We start from the raw sequence: 17,108 nt of genomic DNA on the forward strand, positions 1-17,108 counted from the left end.
AGAATCAATAAAATATGTTATTTTTAACAGGAGAAAAAATACATGTAAGTTTAAAAGCATGAAGAGTCTCTGTCTTTTCTCTGTTATTGAATAGCAACACGACCTACCACTATTTCCTGTTTGTGAATTCATTCCTCCAAGGCTCTACCTCCAGGGAAGAGGGATCAAGTTGGGAAGGACATAAAAGTCCAGGTTAATATCACTATATCCACTCTGAGAGGATGAGGTCCTTGTAAGAGTCTCTGCCCCATGATGGCCCCTGGCACATATATATGTGACTGTATATCAAAGATGTTATGAGCTCTCTTAGTTCTGCAGGTGGGATCTGTCTTGGAGAAGGGCCCTGACCTCCACCAGGGGTCTTTGAGATACATGGCCTGTTTCCAACATCAAGCATCAACCTCCAGCACAGTGCTGCTTTGCAGTCACTCAGTTGGCTGCGTCCATTCAGGAGAGGAAGATCAAATGGAAGATGGAACTTGATGGCAGGAAAACTGCCTATCCCTCATGCCACAAACAGACACTGAGGGCACCACAGGCCTACTCTGAGACACAGAGTACTGAGATAATTTGACGTTCAACCTTATGTTGATTCTCAAGAATGCGGACATGAAACTTAGGATTCCTCCAGGTTTCTGGTCCAGCCTCTCAAGCAGGACTCCTTATCCTGTGGTTTCAGAACTTTCTGAACACCCTTGCCTCAGCATGTACACAGGAATAGCTCATAGAACATTCTAGACCATACCCACCTTCCTGATCTTTCTCTCCCACCTTGAACATTACCTAACAGGGAACTGTACTGTGTAGTTAGTACTTAGTGACCGAGTGAGTCCATGATAAATTCTGCTTAGAGGTTAATGCAAAGGAGCCACTTCTGGAGAATGCTCAGGTATACTGACTTCAAGATAAAAGGGGAGCGAGGCAAGTCAAGGAGAGGACTGCAACACTGGGCCCAATCTAGTCCTCCAAGTCAGTCTTTCTTCCCCAACCCCATCTCCATCCCCCACCCCCAGCCCTCTCCCCTCTGTCTTCCTTCTCTCTCATAATTTGCAAAGTACAGGGCAATGTTAAACCCAAGCTCAGCTCAGATGGGCTACCTCCCATGCTGCAATTCTCCATGGTTGCAAATGGATGACAGAGCTGAGGACAAACATCCAAGATGGGTCACAGAAGAGGAGGATACAGGAGCAAAGGAAGGAAGGAGAAAGCAAAGGAGAGAGTCTTGTCTCACAGAGGGCTGTGGCTGCAACCTCTAAGTTAGAGGAAGCTATAAAAATGCTCTAAATTATTACTAACTAATCAAAATACAATATAAACCACATGACAGAACTTTTTAATTATCTAATAGTTACATTTACAAAGCAAAAAATGTGAAATTAACTGTATTAATGCATTATATTTAGTACTAGATTCTACTTGAATGTGTCATCAATATAAAACATTAACAAGGCATTTTAAACCTCTTCCCTTGGACTTAGGATAATCCAGATAAAATCAGAGCAACATCTAAATCTTTTCCTTGTGCCTCTTGACTCTACAATCTTTGCTCAGTTCTGACTGGATCATAGATTGTATTAGACTGGAGAGGCCATGGTTTTCTCCTTAATTGCATTAGTCACTCACTTCCACTGCATTGATGGAGGTGTGACTCTCAGTACAAAGTGCCCCAACTAGAGAGACCTCTGCACACAGCTCACACCTGGGACCTTATTGTCCCCAAGCTCTGGGACTACAGCAAAGAAGTATGAATAGGACGGTGAGTGTTCTCCTGCCTCCCTCCTCCTGTTTCTCAAATCTCTGAGCAATTTGGGACGGGTGTGCCTCTTTCCCAATTCACAAGCTCAGTTTCAGTTATTCCTGCCTCCCCGTGTGCTCACAAGACAGCAGTGGTGAGCGCCATACCACCCAGTCTCTCAATCTGCCTCTGAGGCACTAGGGGCCTCTGGCCTTTCAGAATTTCATCTCTTCCTTCAAAGAGTGAATTCTGCACCACATCCGCCTCTGCCTCATACAAGCCACTCGAAGCTGTTGAACTGAAAACCCTCTGTGAGGATTATCATCTACATTCCAACAGTGACCAAAGCATTTCCAGTTCCATCAGATGCACATCTGCCATGCTGTGTCACAGAGCTCTGTGAGGGCCACAGGAGAACAGGCTCGCAAGAGCAGAGGGCACTCTGAGGAGAAGCCCACCCCTGGCATCCACAGAAGCTTAAGAAGCAAAGAGAAACAACAGCACTGCTCTGAGTTATCCCTCTGATAACTTACTGTGATGGTCACCCATAGCTTATCTCACTTCTGCGACCTTAACTCATGCAAGAAACTTGGTGTTCACTAATTAAGTGACTCTAATTGAACAGAGCACAGCAGAACCTTCATTCCATTCCTCAGCTCTGCAGATACTGTCAAAGTCAATGCCATTGTTTGGAACTGCCTCTAAGGACTACCTTGTACATAAGCTATATAACATCAAGAAGAATCCAAACAAGTTTTGGTATCTTAGGTCTTCCATGTCTTGAGCTATGGTTTAAGTTTTCTTTTCTAATAGGTCAAATGTAAGGTCATGTCTTTTACATGAACAGACAGACAGAGGTGGGGGACACAAATGCTGTCTTAACCAATTAACCATGGTAGCATCTTTCGGCAGGTTAATTGGCCTTAAGAAGCCAGAAATCAAAGTTCATAAGGTCACAAAACACCCCATGAGCTGTATGCATTGTTTATGGAGAGATAGCCAGTTTTACTTACATTCTGCTTCTTCAGCAGTGGTTGTATAACCAGTATGGTTTATGTAGCAGGGCTTTAGATGTACTTCTGAACATCCCCAGGAAAATCAGATCTGTAGTTTAGAGATGCTTGGTTGCTTTTCATAGACTACTCACCCAACCTCATGAGTGAGTATTCAAGCCATTGAACTTCATGTCCAAGGTGTCAATACACCATCCATAACCACTCTCCACATGTCTAGTACCAGATAACATTACTGAGATGCTAACCCAGGTGTCTGAATAGGTGATCATGATCCCCCTTGATCATGATCATGTGAATTCACAGATTCCCAGAATGCATTGCAATATGACCAGACTATTTTTTTTAATGTAGCTTTTCAGAAAACTACACGACAAGGCAGTTCCTAAAGGACATGTAACATGTGATAAGAACTATTTGCAGCACAGGCTTCAACTCAGAGCCTCAGTATTATCCACCCACTCACCCTCCTGGGGTGGTGCTCCTTGCCCAGTGGCTCACTTGGAGTTAATCAATCTCTGCCTCTCTTGCAAAGGGACTACTGGAATTCAACAATGGCACCAAGATGCCCACCCTGGACATGGGCACCTGGAAATCTCCTCCTATCCAGGTGACTGAGGCTGTGAAGGTTGCTATTGACATGGGGTACTGCCCCATTGACTGTGCCCAAGTGTACCAGAATGAGAAGGAGGTGGGGGTGGCCCTCTAGGAGAAGCTTAAGGAGCAGATGGTGAAGCACCAGGATCTCTTCATCGCCAACAAGCTGTGGTACACGTTCCACAACAAGAGCAAGGTAAAAGAAACCTGCCAGAAGACACTGAGCAACCTGCTGCTGGACTACCTGGACCTCTACCTTATTCACTGGCCAACAGGCTTCAAGCCTGGTCCTGACTATTTCCAACTGGATGCATCAGGAAGCATGATTCCTAGTGACACAGATTTTGTGGACACTGGGACAGTTATAGAACAACTAGTAGATGGAGGTTTGGTAAAAGCAATTGGTGTCTCCAACTTCAACCTTCTTCAGATGGAGAGGATCTTGAACAAACCTGGCTTAAAATATAAGCCTGCCATTAACCAGACCGAGTGCCACCCATACCTAACTCAGGAGAAGCTGATTGAGTACTACCATTACAAAGGCATCATGGTGACAGCATACAGTCCTCTTGGTTCTCCTGACAGGCCCTGGGCCAAGCCTGAAGACCCTTCTCTCCTGGAGGATCCCAGGATCAAGGCAGCTGCAGTCGAGTACAATAAAACCACAGCCCAGGTGCTGATCCGGTTCCCTATTCAAAGGAACTTGGTAGTGATCCCCAAGTCTGTGACATCAGCATGCATTGCTGAGAACTTCAAGGTCTTTGAAGTTGAGCAGCAAGTGAGGACATGACCAGAACTGGAGGGTGTGTGCCTTGATGAGCTGTGCCAAACACAAGGATTACCCCTTCCACGCAGAAGTCTGAAGCTGTGCTGTGGTAGACAGATACCTGCTCCTCCTCAAGTGACTTAACACATGTTCTTTCTGCCTCATCTGCCCTTGCAAGTGTCCTGTGGCCCGTGTTCCTCAGCACTGGGTGGCACCTTGTAGACTAAACAATGAGAGTTTGTTAGTTTGACATAGAATCTGGAGGGCTGTACTGGTAGCTGAGGTGTTTCTTCAGCCTTCCCTGTGTAGGTTGATGTCATTATGCAGATGAAGGCAGACAAGATAAAATGGGGCATGTCATTGGACGAGAAGGAAGGGAGGCAGGAACAGAGGTTTCAGAAGGGAGGGAGAGGCAGACAGAAGAGGATCGAGGGGAAGAAGCTGAGAGAACATGGTGGCAGATGTTAAGATTCTTCTCTGCCATTCTAGTTACAGGTTGTTATGACTATTTTTATGGGATGGGTGTGTATAAGATTTTGTGTTGTCTAGATAGAGAAATTATATCTTATCAAATGAATCAGAGGATATTGTGTGATGTGTTTTTTCATGTGGTGACTTAATTGAATTCAAAAGAATATATGGTGGTGGGATGTACTAGGTCAGCCACAGAATTGGGATGGGTATGCAAATGGTAACAATCCGCCAAGGGAGCTGTGAGTGAGGGCAGCTCAACTAAAGGTGCCTCACTGGAACGGCTCATGGACCGCTCAGGTCAGAGGGAGCGCAGGAGAGAAAGTGTGGAAGGGTATGCATGAGAACTGGATGTGCCTTTTTTTGTTTTTTTACTGCAACATCCTTGGTCTTTCTTCTTCCCACCTGGAGTTCCCACTTTAACACGAGTACCCTTTCCAACCAAAGAGAAGCAAGATTTATAGCCCAAGTCGTGCCACTAACACTTAAACTTGAGTGCTTAGAACTGCAATCCTACAGGGTCAGGCTTCTCCTTGCCTCAAATAAAAACTACTTTTGTGAAAAATAAAATCTCTGGGCACTAGGAAACTATTACCAGGTATGTCCAGCCTTTTGACATGTACTATCACATAATCTACAAAGTTCACAGTTGAGGATCAGGGTTTTTTTTTAATAATTTTTAATTCTTTTTTAATTTTTAAATACTTTTTAATTAATTTTTTAATTTTTAAATACAATCTCACGATGTTTTAAGTAAGCATAAAATTTTGTGTTGGGTCACATGCATAGCTATTCTCAGCTGCATGTGTCCCATGATCTGCAGGTTAAACATGCCTAAACGTGGTCATCCTCATTTTTCCAAATACAATCAATACTTGTGGTCTATTTTTAAAGCTTCTGAAGAAACTTCCAGTGCACTACAGTGTGCTGCACAGCTTAGGAGGTTTGAACACAAAAGGAAAGTGAAGGGCTTCACAGTTAAGAGCCTGTACTGCTCTTAGGACTTGAGTTGTTTCAAATCACTAGCTCATAGCCACTCAAACTACAGCTCTAGGGGAGTCTGATGGTTTCCACCCCGAACACAGACTAAACACAATTAAAAATAACAAAAATTAATATTCTTAAAGATAAAGTCCGATATGCTTTATTTATATCAATCCGACCTTGCTGTTTGCATACCTTGTTCTCTTTCATTTTTCTTTTCATGCATTAAACAGAATGACCTAGTGCCTCTTTTGAGGAAGCTGACCCTCCCTCCATGTGGTCTGCATTCATTCAGTAGTATTTCATAAGAAAGAGGTCTTTTCTTCCCAGATACTGTAATTGGGTCAAAAGAATTAACACTAAACATGCTTCAAAAATAACAAGACACTGGGCAAAGCTCTGCTGTGAGATATATGGCTTCGCCCTTTGCTGAAGCCAGCAGGAATGGCGTCAGGTGTGCAAGCAACAATCTCAGCCAGTGGGCCTCACCCCCGTGGTCTGCACAGTGTCCTGGGGGTTGCATTAATCCAATGGCAGCAATTTCTGTCAGACTCCAAAGGAGAAGTTTCCCCACATTTCCCACTATTCCTTTACCTAATATACAATCATCCCTCATGTAGTCTAGAAATAAGTGACACTGGGGCATGGACTCTGTCATTGATCTTCTGCCGACAGCTTTCTGGGTGCATGGAAGGAATCTTCTACCAATCTGCTGACAGGGTTCTGGGTACACGGAAAGACCCTCCTGCTTAATCACTTTTCCAGAACATGTGAATGTTGAAAGAAAGAACACATCAACACGTTCATCCTGTGCAGCTAGCCCTGACCAGATCACACAGGGAAGACGTGGGGACACACAGAGGACTGGTAGCCTCTCTGCAGCTGTGTTTCTGTCCCTAATGAGGACGATAGAAAGGAAACCTCATCGACAGTTAGCGTGACTGACAGCGTAGCTCAGTTGGCAGAGTATTTGTCTAAAACACACAAAGCCCTGGGACTAATTCCTAGAGTTTCAAGAGTGGAGCACAGTGATACTTGTCTACAACCCTAGCACATGGGAGGGAGAAACAAAAGGATCAGGAATTCAGGAGTAGCCTGATCTACCTAGCAAGTTAGCAGCAAGACTGTCTCAAGATAAAGAGAGAGAGAGAGAGAGAGAAGGGAATCTATCTAGTATTTGTCAGAAAGACAAATAGTACATGTTTTCTTTCCTGTGGGTACTAGATTTCATGTATATACATGTATACATATATACATACACACCCTACAACTTGAAAACAGATTTGTGGGGAGGGGGTTAGCAGTGAGGGGCAGAGAGAGTTCATGGGCTGGATGTGGCCATGACATCCTTGAATGATATCTGTGTGAGGCTCATCACTACGTATGATGACTAAACACTAACAAGAAGTTTTAAATGTTACATAGATGAAAAGTATCTAAAATGTGGAGGAAAGAGAAGACAAAATAAATCAGATCTGCCTCGCTAACTGCTTATGATTTAAGGGAGCTGGGGGCAGACTAAAGCTTCCTGGTGAGCAGGCTGGGTACACAGCCTGAGAAACAACACTATAAAACAGCATAGACCAAGAGGTGAGGTATCAGCCAAGCCTTGGGGGCTGGGAGGCTTTTCATCAGCTAAAGGAAGCATCAAGGACCTTTCTGGAGGCAGTAACCTAGCAAGGTAACACATTCCAGGAAAAAGGAGTCAGGCATACACCCTCAGTCACTCAAGAAGTGAGCTCTGTTCTCTCTGAAGGGAGCCCTGGCTGTTCTCCTCGAACCAATGGCAGAGGCTTCCTTGCCCCCATCTCATCAGGAGAAATCATTAAACAGCCCCGCTCCAGCTGGCAAGGCTCTCCTCTCCCCTGAGCTGCTCACCATCACCTTCAATATCATTAGCCGGCAGTGTGTCTCAGCCTCTGGGCTAATTTATCACTCATTTCTACCCATTCGCCCTAAAGATAACAAGAAGACTCCCCGCTGTGGCTGTGCGTGTGTAGGCAGGAGAAGCAGTGTGATTCTGCACTGACCACAGCTGCCATGGCCCCATCAAACCCAGGATTTGTCATCCTCCATGAATGTCTATGAGGAAAAAAAGAAAAGCCACATCAAATGTGGAAATCGGTATTTGCAAGTTAAAGTCAAGCAATAGGAACATGGAAGGAGAGCCAATTCCTTGCATCTCTTGGAACCCATTGTATACATTTAACTCTGAAGGGTCAGGATGGTGCGAATACTTTCACACCTCTTACAAGGAGGCCTAATGCTGAAAATCATTAGCTTAAGATCAGAGGAGGTAAGACTGGAATCTGAAGATCTTAAGCCACTCGTGTGAATAATCCCCACATCATTTGTGGGTGGGTTGCGTGTATTCATACACGTAATTTCTTCGGAAGCAATAATCGTTGACAATAAAATGCCAAGCAGGACTTAGGAAGCATGAGATAACACGCCTACACAGAAATTTCTCAACATATGGACTAGCAAAACAGCAGCTGTGGACGGGCTTTTAATAGACCTAAAATCCTGCAGGAAGTCCCTAATGCAAACAGCCTTGCATTTAACCACCCTTCCCTAAAGAATCACACAAACCTCCATATCCTGTGGAAAGGATGGGTAAAAGTAAAGTTGTAAACACCCATTAGAATTTTCATTTCGAAATAATTCATGAAGAAGAGTAACCATGGGGCTGGAGGAAAAGCTCGCCAGATAAAAGCACTTCCTGATCTTGTAGAAACCAAATTCAGTTCCGGGCCCCTATATCCAATGGCTCACGACCACCTGTAACTCCAGCCATCTTCTGGCCTCAGATTGTATCTGCACACACATGGTGGACATACCCACACAGAGACACATAAAAGAAAATGTTAGATAAATAAAAATAGAAAACAGTAGCCCTTTGACTAAAGATAGATCAGAGTGGCAAAGCCTTCCTCTCTCTGCTTGGAGCCCTGTGTTCAATTCCTACACCAGAAGTCTAATCACACAAAGGACCAAAGATGTGACAGATGCCATGACAGTTAGGAATGAAGATGATTCCTGGGCATCTTCTAAAATCCCAGACCCATCCTGTGGGTAGATTTCCTTATTTGATCCTAATGAAGGCCCGAGACCTGAACACTATAATTGCCTCAGCTTTCAGATAATTATATTTGTGGTCTGGAAAATCACCTCCTGTCTTTAACCGACCCCAGCATCCTCTTCGTGCCATGGAAGATGAGTACTCTCTACCAGATCCAGATGAGATTTACTGTCACTCCTACATTCTTGGTAATCTGAGGTTTTCACATTCTCACAGGGAGGATAAAATGGGAGGACAGAAGACAAGTGGCCGCTGCACTGATAACCACAACACAGGTGGGCAGAAGAATTGAGATACGCCAGACTACCCATCAGCTCTCTTGGCCAGGATGGTCCTCTGAGGCAGAACTTTCTCTTCTTTTGCATAGTTTCTTTATTTACATTTCAAATGTTATCCCCTTCCTGGTTTCCCCTCCAGAAACCTCCTATCCCATCCCTCCTCCCCCTGCTTCTAGGAGGGTGCTCCCCCACCTACGCATCCACTCCCGCCTCCCTCCCTGCCCTGACATCCCCTACACTGGGGCATCCAGCCTTCACAGGACCAAGGGCCTCTCCTCACATTGATGACCAACCAAGCCATCCTCTGTTAACATATGCAGCTGGAGTTATGGGTCTGTCCATGTGTACTCTTTGGTTGGTGGTTTAGTCCCTGGGAGCTTTGGGGGATCTGGTTGGTTGATATTGTTGTTCTTCCTATGGGGTTGCAAACCCCTTCAGCTCCTTCAGTCCTTTCTCTAACTCCTCCATTGGGGACCCTGTGCTCAGTCCAATGGTTGGTTGCAAGCATTCGAGGCAGAACTTTCTCACCTAATTCCTCCCCAAAGCCAAAGGCTGGCACAGCTAGACTCAAAGCTAAGAATCCTGGTCCAGATCTCCTCTCTCCACCCCTGGACCATGTAGCCAATTCCATCAGAGTCTCAGGATAATCAGAGTCCCTCCATTCAAAAAAGTAGAACTGTTTCTGTCCTTTCCCATCAGGGCATGTTCTCTTTTAGACCTTGTCTCAGTCAGGGTTTCTATTGCTATGATGAAACACCATGACCAAAAGGAGAGTTGGGGAGGAAAGGATTTATTTAGCTTACACTTCCACTTTGTAGTCTATAATTAAAGGAAGCCAGGACAGGAAGTCAAACAGGAGAGGAACCTGGAGACAGGAGCTGATGCAAAGGCCACAGATGGGTACTGCTTATTGACTTGTTCATCATGGCTTGCTCACCATGGCTTTCTCAGCCTGTTTTCTTATAGAACCCAGGACAACCAGCCCAGAAATGGTACTGCCCACAATGGGCTAGGCCCTCCCCATCAATCACTAATTGAGAAAATGTGCTACATGCCTATAACTTAATCTTATGGGGGTGTTTTCTTTCCATTGAGGTTCCGTCTTGTCAGGTGACTTTAGCTTATGTCAAGTTGACATAAAACTATCAGTACAGTTCTGAAATACCCCTCCACCCAGTAACTCCATGGAGCATCCCACTGCCAGACACAGAGTAAGCCTTCTCTTCAGCAAGTTTTCTCTTTAGATTATCTTTACAAACAGGTCCTGCAGTCAGATCTGAGTCTCCGCCTCCTAGAATGAATTACATCATGCCTATCATCCCTAGGAGACCAGGCCCGAGGGATTGTTTCAAATATTATACTTCTACAAACCATTGGCACAATGAGCATGCCCCTTTTAAAAATGTTTTGATTTCAGAGAAAAAGAAGATTCCAGTATTTGAAAAGAATATCCTCTCTGTTGCCTTCATTTCCTTCTCTGGGTTCACTAACTCAGCTGTGTTGGATTTGTAAGGTCTTCAAAACCTTTTATACTTGAATGACCTTCAATGAAACCTAAATGCAAAAGACTTTTGGTGGGGTTTCCATGGATACAGAACAAAGCTTCCCTCCATTCACAGGGAGAGAGGCAGAGCTGTGGGTTGCTCCTGCACTGAAAATGAAGAGATGTGGATCAGATCCAGCTTCTGAGAAGGCAGAGTATCTCCACCCTCTGCTGTACGGCAAACTCTGGCCATGGGTGGCTAGGAAATTTCAGTGTTTCCATCTTTTCTCAATTACTACACTGAGAGAAGAGGAGAAAATGGGGGAAGGAGGGATGGAGGAAGAGGAAGGAGTAGCTTACCCAGTCCAGACTCAGGCAGAGACTGGGCCAGAAGGAGGAGGGAGCTGAGTAGTGTGTGAGAAGCAGCTCACAGCCAGGGAGCTAAACCTGCCTATGACCTGAACTGGTCACCCTCCACTGGAAAGCCAGGGTGTATCAATTCTCAAATGCTATGGAGCTAAGCAAACTACATTAACCTTACTGATGTTGAGAGCAGGCTACACCTACTCCCCCACAATGTGAGAAACCTGTGGTTTTCCAGGCTGTGCCTTGCTCTGAGAGACTCCACTTTACAAGCAGGTTTTTGTCCTCCAGTGCATAGGAGAGGAATGACTGCAGACTTGGTAGAAAGAATCACAGATGCCACCTCCTGTCCAGGACAGGCCACATGGAGCAAAATGATGGCCCGTTCTTGGGAGTAGGAAAGCTGCTGGCCTATAAATGGTTCTGGAGAATTGAGACTGTGGGAGCACATGGGCTATTAAAATTACATCAAGGGCTGAGCCAACGCTGTAATTCCAGTGCTTGGGAGGCAGAGGCAGGTGGATATCTGTGAGTTTCAGGTCAGCCTGGTCTACAAAGAGAGTTCCAGGAGAGGCAGGGATGTTACACAGAGAAACCCTGTCTGGAAAAAAGCAAAAACAAAGACAAAAGCAAAAGTCGAGGAAACTAGGCTCAATTACTTATCTATCACTTTGATAAAGGAATCATTCCCTTGTCTAGATCCCTTACAGTGATAGATACATAGCGTTGTGACAACAATGGCCCCACACAGAACTATCACCTGATACTTGGTGATGTGTCAAGAGTTGACAAACAGAAGACACCTGTCTGTCATTGGACCTGCAGCTTGACTTGGTCCCTGAATGTTGACACAGCTTACTTCTGAATGCCCACCTGCTTGCCCATCTGGACCTACACTTACTGTTCTTTGATCTGTACTGGGTTTGATTCCTTTGTCTCTGCAGCCGCCTCTGAAAATGAGGCTTATCGATACAGACTCTGTGAACATTTCTAACAGCCCACTTCTGAAACCTTGTAAACTCTCAGGCTAGACCTATTTAACTTGTATTTACGGAAACCATACATATGCAGATATCTAAGTAGATTTACTGTGTGCTGTGTGATATCAGAATTAATATTTGAGATTTATATTTGAATAAAAAGCTAGAGTTGGTGGTGTATGTCTTTAGTCCAAGTACTTGGGAAGCAGAGTCATGCAGATTTCTGCGAGTTTGAGACTAGCCTTGTCTACATAGTTCTTGGAATGGAAAGGCTACATCATGAGGCCATTCTTTAAAAATAAAAATCAAATGAGAATGAAATAAAGGAAGCTCCATTTGCCTCAGCCAGATTACAAAGGTATGAGGAATTACCTGGCAAACTGCAGCCATTTAAAGCATTGAAACTTGAGAATTTTTGTTCAATAAATTCTGGCATTATGGAAAGACATGTATCTGTTTATCTATGTTTGTTGGCATAGCATGGTCATAGGAGCTTATTTTCACTCTTAAGCCTCCTGGTCCCAAAGCATATCTGCCCTTGAATGTATTTGATCCTACAAATAAGCCTTCTATACAGACCAGGGTTTCTGAATCCCCAATCCCAGTCCAATACCAAGCAAGCATTTAATGGGGGCAATACTGCCAATAAACCACATGAAGAAACATGCACTTGATATAGATGAAAAACTAATGGTTTAAAAAAATGAGCAAACTATGTGTTAGATCATTTTAATCAAACTCAAGGGTGGTACTCCCTGGCTAGAGCGCCCACTTTCCTAAGCAATACTCTGAGGGCTCAGGGAAATCAAATATCAACTGTGTTTGAGCCTCTGTGAAATCAGAAAAGTCAGTGGAGGAAATTAGAGAACCCTGATGGGAACAACCCATCAATGAAATAAGGAATGTTTTCTCTGCTGAACGCCGGGTTAGAACTGACAGAAATGCAGCTCATCGTGTTGAAGCAACTGAGAAAAACACATCGAAGAGAAAGAAAACAACATCAAACATAGCTGGGACTTGGGGAAGAGAAGCAGCTTATTTTCCCCTCGCACCATATTGGATAGCAGAGGAGAGTGGAGTCATTATTTTATTATTTATAACTGCTGGGACTTAGCCATATGAGACTTGGCGGAGGTAATCCGGATGGCGGGCCACTTGTTTTATGCTTTTATCATTAGTCACTTCTGCAGCCAAACGCCAAAGCTATGAAAAGGCAGAATCCAAGCTCACTGTCGCTGTGAGTTTGGAAAACTTGCTGCTAGACTGAACATCTCATGTGCACCACAGGGCCAATGGTGATATAAACACCCCTGTCATGGTGTCAAAATGGGCAAGGGCACCGGAGGTCATCCGGTTCTACCCGCCATGTTCCAGGTGATATGTGGCCATGAATGAGCCTCTGTCCAGGCCTCATCACCTCCTTGGTACAAGATTTCAGAGGAGTAATCCAGATGTTTCTAATGGGTTTCCTCATTTGAAAACCTCTGTCCTCACCCTTTCTCTGATCTTCACCCTCACCAACACAAACCGCACCTGTGATGAATAATCTGGTTTTCCATTTGATTGAATCTGGGACCAACTAAGAACATACCCATGCAGATCTATGGGGATATTTCTTGGAAGAATTAACTGAAGGGGAAAGACCCTCCACTAGAATGGTTGGCACCTTCTGTCTGGAGTATTACATATAAAGAGGTCTGAGGGACTGAAATACTGCTTTTGCCTGCCAGCCTTTTCTCCCTCCTTGTTAGTGAATCTACTCTGTTGCCGCTGCTGCTAGAGATGGTGATGGTAATGGTGATGGTGATGGTGGTGGTGGTGGTGGTGGTGGTGGTGGTGGTGGTGGTGGTGGTGGTGGTGGTGATGGTGATGGTGATACTGCCATCCATCCTTTGCTGACATCAGAACCACCCACTTCAGCCTTCCACTGTGGTCTGGACACCTGCAGCTCTCCAGGCTCCCTCTAATTCTTCAACACCAAATTGGAACTGCTGAGACATCCAACTATATGGACTGAGCAACTACTGAGGTTCCAGCCTCTCTCCCAAATAGATAACCATTGTTGAACTACCCAGCACAAAGTGTGTACCCCAATCTAATCAATCCGCTCTGTTGTCTATATTTATTCTGTAAGTTCTGCTATCCTGGAGAATCTTGACTAATAACAGAGACTCCTTCAAGAGGTGCATGGTGAGACAGAGACACAGTGTCACATGCTTTGCAACCCATACATCCTCATGAAGGCAGGCTCAGCCGTTCAGCTCCACCTCATTTGGAATCTGCAGCAGATGCCCAAACATGGCGCAACCCAAGATCATAGAGGGCTGATTTAACAAAGTGTAGCCTATCACGTAGCCACTGACCACATGGCTCCAAAATTAAAGTGAGTTGTGCTGTCAATGTAAAACCCACTCCATATTTGAAGGCCTAGTACAGAGGAGATCAGAGGAGATAACTCATATGTTTATTCTGCATGCACATCCAAATAATATTTGGGCGTGTGGAGTTTAAGAAAATGTTATTAAACTAATTTGCCTGTTCCATTCTGGGTTTGTTTTTTTTTTTTAACATGATTGTTGAATATGTGAATGTAACTATTGCCTACCCATATTCTCTTCCTTTTGGACACTGTGATTTGTTAATGTCCCCTACCTTAAAGGCTTGGTCATCATCTTATGGTAGGTGGTGGAGTATTTAGGAGGTATGACCTAATGGGAGAAAGTGAGGGCACTGCAGTGTGTCCTTGAAGATGTATTGTAACCCCTGTCCCTTCCTTCCTGTTTCATGAGGTGAGCAGCCACTTTTTGATGTATTCTCCCCAATGCATCCTTAATTCTCTGAAACCATGAGCCAAAATAACCTTTCCTCCATCCAGTGGTTTCGCTCGGGTGTCTTTTTGAAGCAGCGGCAGGTGACCAGAATGCGTATACTCCACTTCTCAGCCCTGCTCCATCTCCTTTCATAGTGCCGTATGACAAGGGAAAGTCAAGAAAAATGCCTGGCTGTAAACAGTAGAAGCTGCACCAGATGCATTGTGGGTGAAGAAGACCACTGCTCTGTAACATAAGACCCTCTGTGAATCTTAGGAAGGTGAGGGCAGTAAGGAAAGAGAGGAGGGTGGAACACGGAGTGCTAATGTAATGAGCAGACTTATCTGACTGGCAGCCTGTCAGAGGATGTGAACTGCCTAAACCTGTCTCTAGGAGAATGCCATGGTGGATTCAGAGCTGCTCAGACTTGGTTTGGTCTTCTCTTTGTCATTCTCATGTGATATTTCTAAACATCAAAACGGTGGAAAGGAGGAATCTGTGTGTGTGTGTGTGTGTGTGTGTGATGTGTGAGTATGTATCTGTGCATGTGTGTCATGTATGTGTCCATGTGTGTCTGTCTGTGTCTGTTGTATGTGTCTGTATGTGTATATATGTGTGCCTGTTGTATGTGTATGCCTATGTGTCTATATGTGTGTGTATCTCTGTGTGTGTCTGTCTGTGTATCTGTGTGTGGTGTATGTATGTGTTGGTATGGTGTGTGTATGTGGTGTGTTTGTATGTGATATGGTGTGTGTGTGTGTGTGTGTAGTGTCTGTATGGTGTGGTATGTATTTGTGTGTGTGTGATGTTTTAGAATATGAGCAACAACTGAACCTCTCGTGCATCACTGGACAGATACTGCCTTAGTTTCGCCTGTAGCCATGTCATCTTAAATGGCACATGTCTGAGCAACTCCACATCAAAATTATCAAATATTTTAATCAGCCAAAGGCCATCATACTTCCAAATTCTACCTAGGAGCTCACTGGAAGTTGTTCTCCAGAGTTATCTTTCCTAAGGTGTTACCATGTCTCTCCAGCACCATGAAGACAGCACTGCCAAGAGGGTTCAGCCAAACTCTGGAGTTGAGCTTTGTCCTTCCCATACTGCATGTTTCATCTTTCTATCCCATCTGAAACTGACATGGCAATCGTGTCCACTCCCAGCAAGGAAGCAAGGCAGAGCCAAGGACTCACAACCTCAGGTGACAATGACAGAGCAGAGGACAGGAGCCATGCAGAAATGCACCGAGAATCTGAATCCAGCTGCTCTGAAACTCCCCCAAGTCTCAGCTCTTTCTTACTCTTCTCCCCTCCTGGCCCCTGTTCTGGGTTTTAAATATGCTAAGACACTGTGGTCTCCTTCAACTTGTACATTTTGTTCATTTACAAAAGAGTAACCCTGTTGAACTTCCCCTCTGGCCCCTCCCCCACACCCAGACCTCTCTAGAACTGAGCCCCAACAGGATACAGTAATTCTTAATTTTTTTAATTTAAATATCCACTAAATTAAAATTATTGCATTTCACCTGAGTAGGTGCTTTACTTTATTAGATTTATTCAAAAGGCTTGGCATTAGTGCAAACCTGAGATAAAAGCTTGAAGAAAAGCAAGATGTCAACTTGTGACCCATGAGACTTCACACAAGCCCCATCTCCAATCCGTGACCCTAAGGTACAATGACAACTGTGAACTACGTAGCATTTTGAGGGAAGGAAATGGCTCTGGTCCATGAGGTCAACTATGGTGGGGGCACATGCACTTCCAGTCACTTCCCTAATGCACTTCCTTATTCAGGCTCACGCTAGTGTCCATCACAGGACAACTCTAGAGACTGGGCACTGACAAGGGCAGTCCTGAAATGGGGCCTGGCTCAGATAAAACAGCTCTATACCAGAAACTTAATTGCTAACCAAAGCCAGACAGCCATAGGATGAAGACAGTTTCCATTTGGTTACTAATTTCTCCCTGAAGGGGAGATGCTATGCACCAGGACACTGAATACACAGAAGCAATAACTTACCCTATAGCTAATACAAATGAAGGACTGACTGACTATTTGTAAGCAAGCTTTCAATCCTACAAGCTGGGTTTCAGGGCCAACAGGGTGGTTCAGTGAGTAAAAAGGTTCACCACCAAGGCCAATGACCTTGGTGTCTCCATATTCATTCTACAGTAAATTAAAAAAAAAACTTACTTCACCAGAAAAGCCAAATGTAGTAACTACCTTAACATCTAGACAAAATCATCTGTTAGTTTTCTCTAGTGAACTAACCAAAAAAGACAACTACATGTTTGGTGTCTTCCATGAAGAATGCAGTATCAGTTCTAGAGAGGTCTGAGTGTGGGGGAGGGGCCAGAGGGGAAGTTCAACAGGGTTACTCTTTTGTAAATGAACAAAATGTACAAGTTGAAGGAGACCACAGTGTCTTAGCATATTTAAAACCCAGAACGAAGTATTTTCTGATAAGTCATTTTTCCAACAACCTACAAGTCAGGTAAATCATTAGCCTCTGTTTGGGATGAAGTGAGGTACCAGCTAGTTCA

At 44.4% G+C, this 17,108-nt stretch overlaps 1 pseudogene; it reads left to right on the forward strand.

Annotated features, from left to right (window-relative positions):
- The first annotated feature begins 1,744 nt into the window (after positions 1-1,744).
- On the forward strand, positions 1,745-4,208 carry Akr1b1-ps1 (aldo-keto reductase family 1, member B1 (aldose reductase), pseudogene 1; annotated as a pseudogene).
- Positions 4,209-17,108: the final 12,900 nt, after the last annotated feature.

Source organism: Rattus norvegicus, chromosome 6, assembly GCF_036323735.1.
Source record: "Rattus norvegicus strain BN/NHsdMcwi chromosome 6, GRCr8, whole genome shotgun sequence".
Taxonomy (NCBI): domain Eukaryota; kingdom Metazoa; phylum Chordata; class Mammalia; order Rodentia; family Muridae; genus Rattus; species Rattus norvegicus.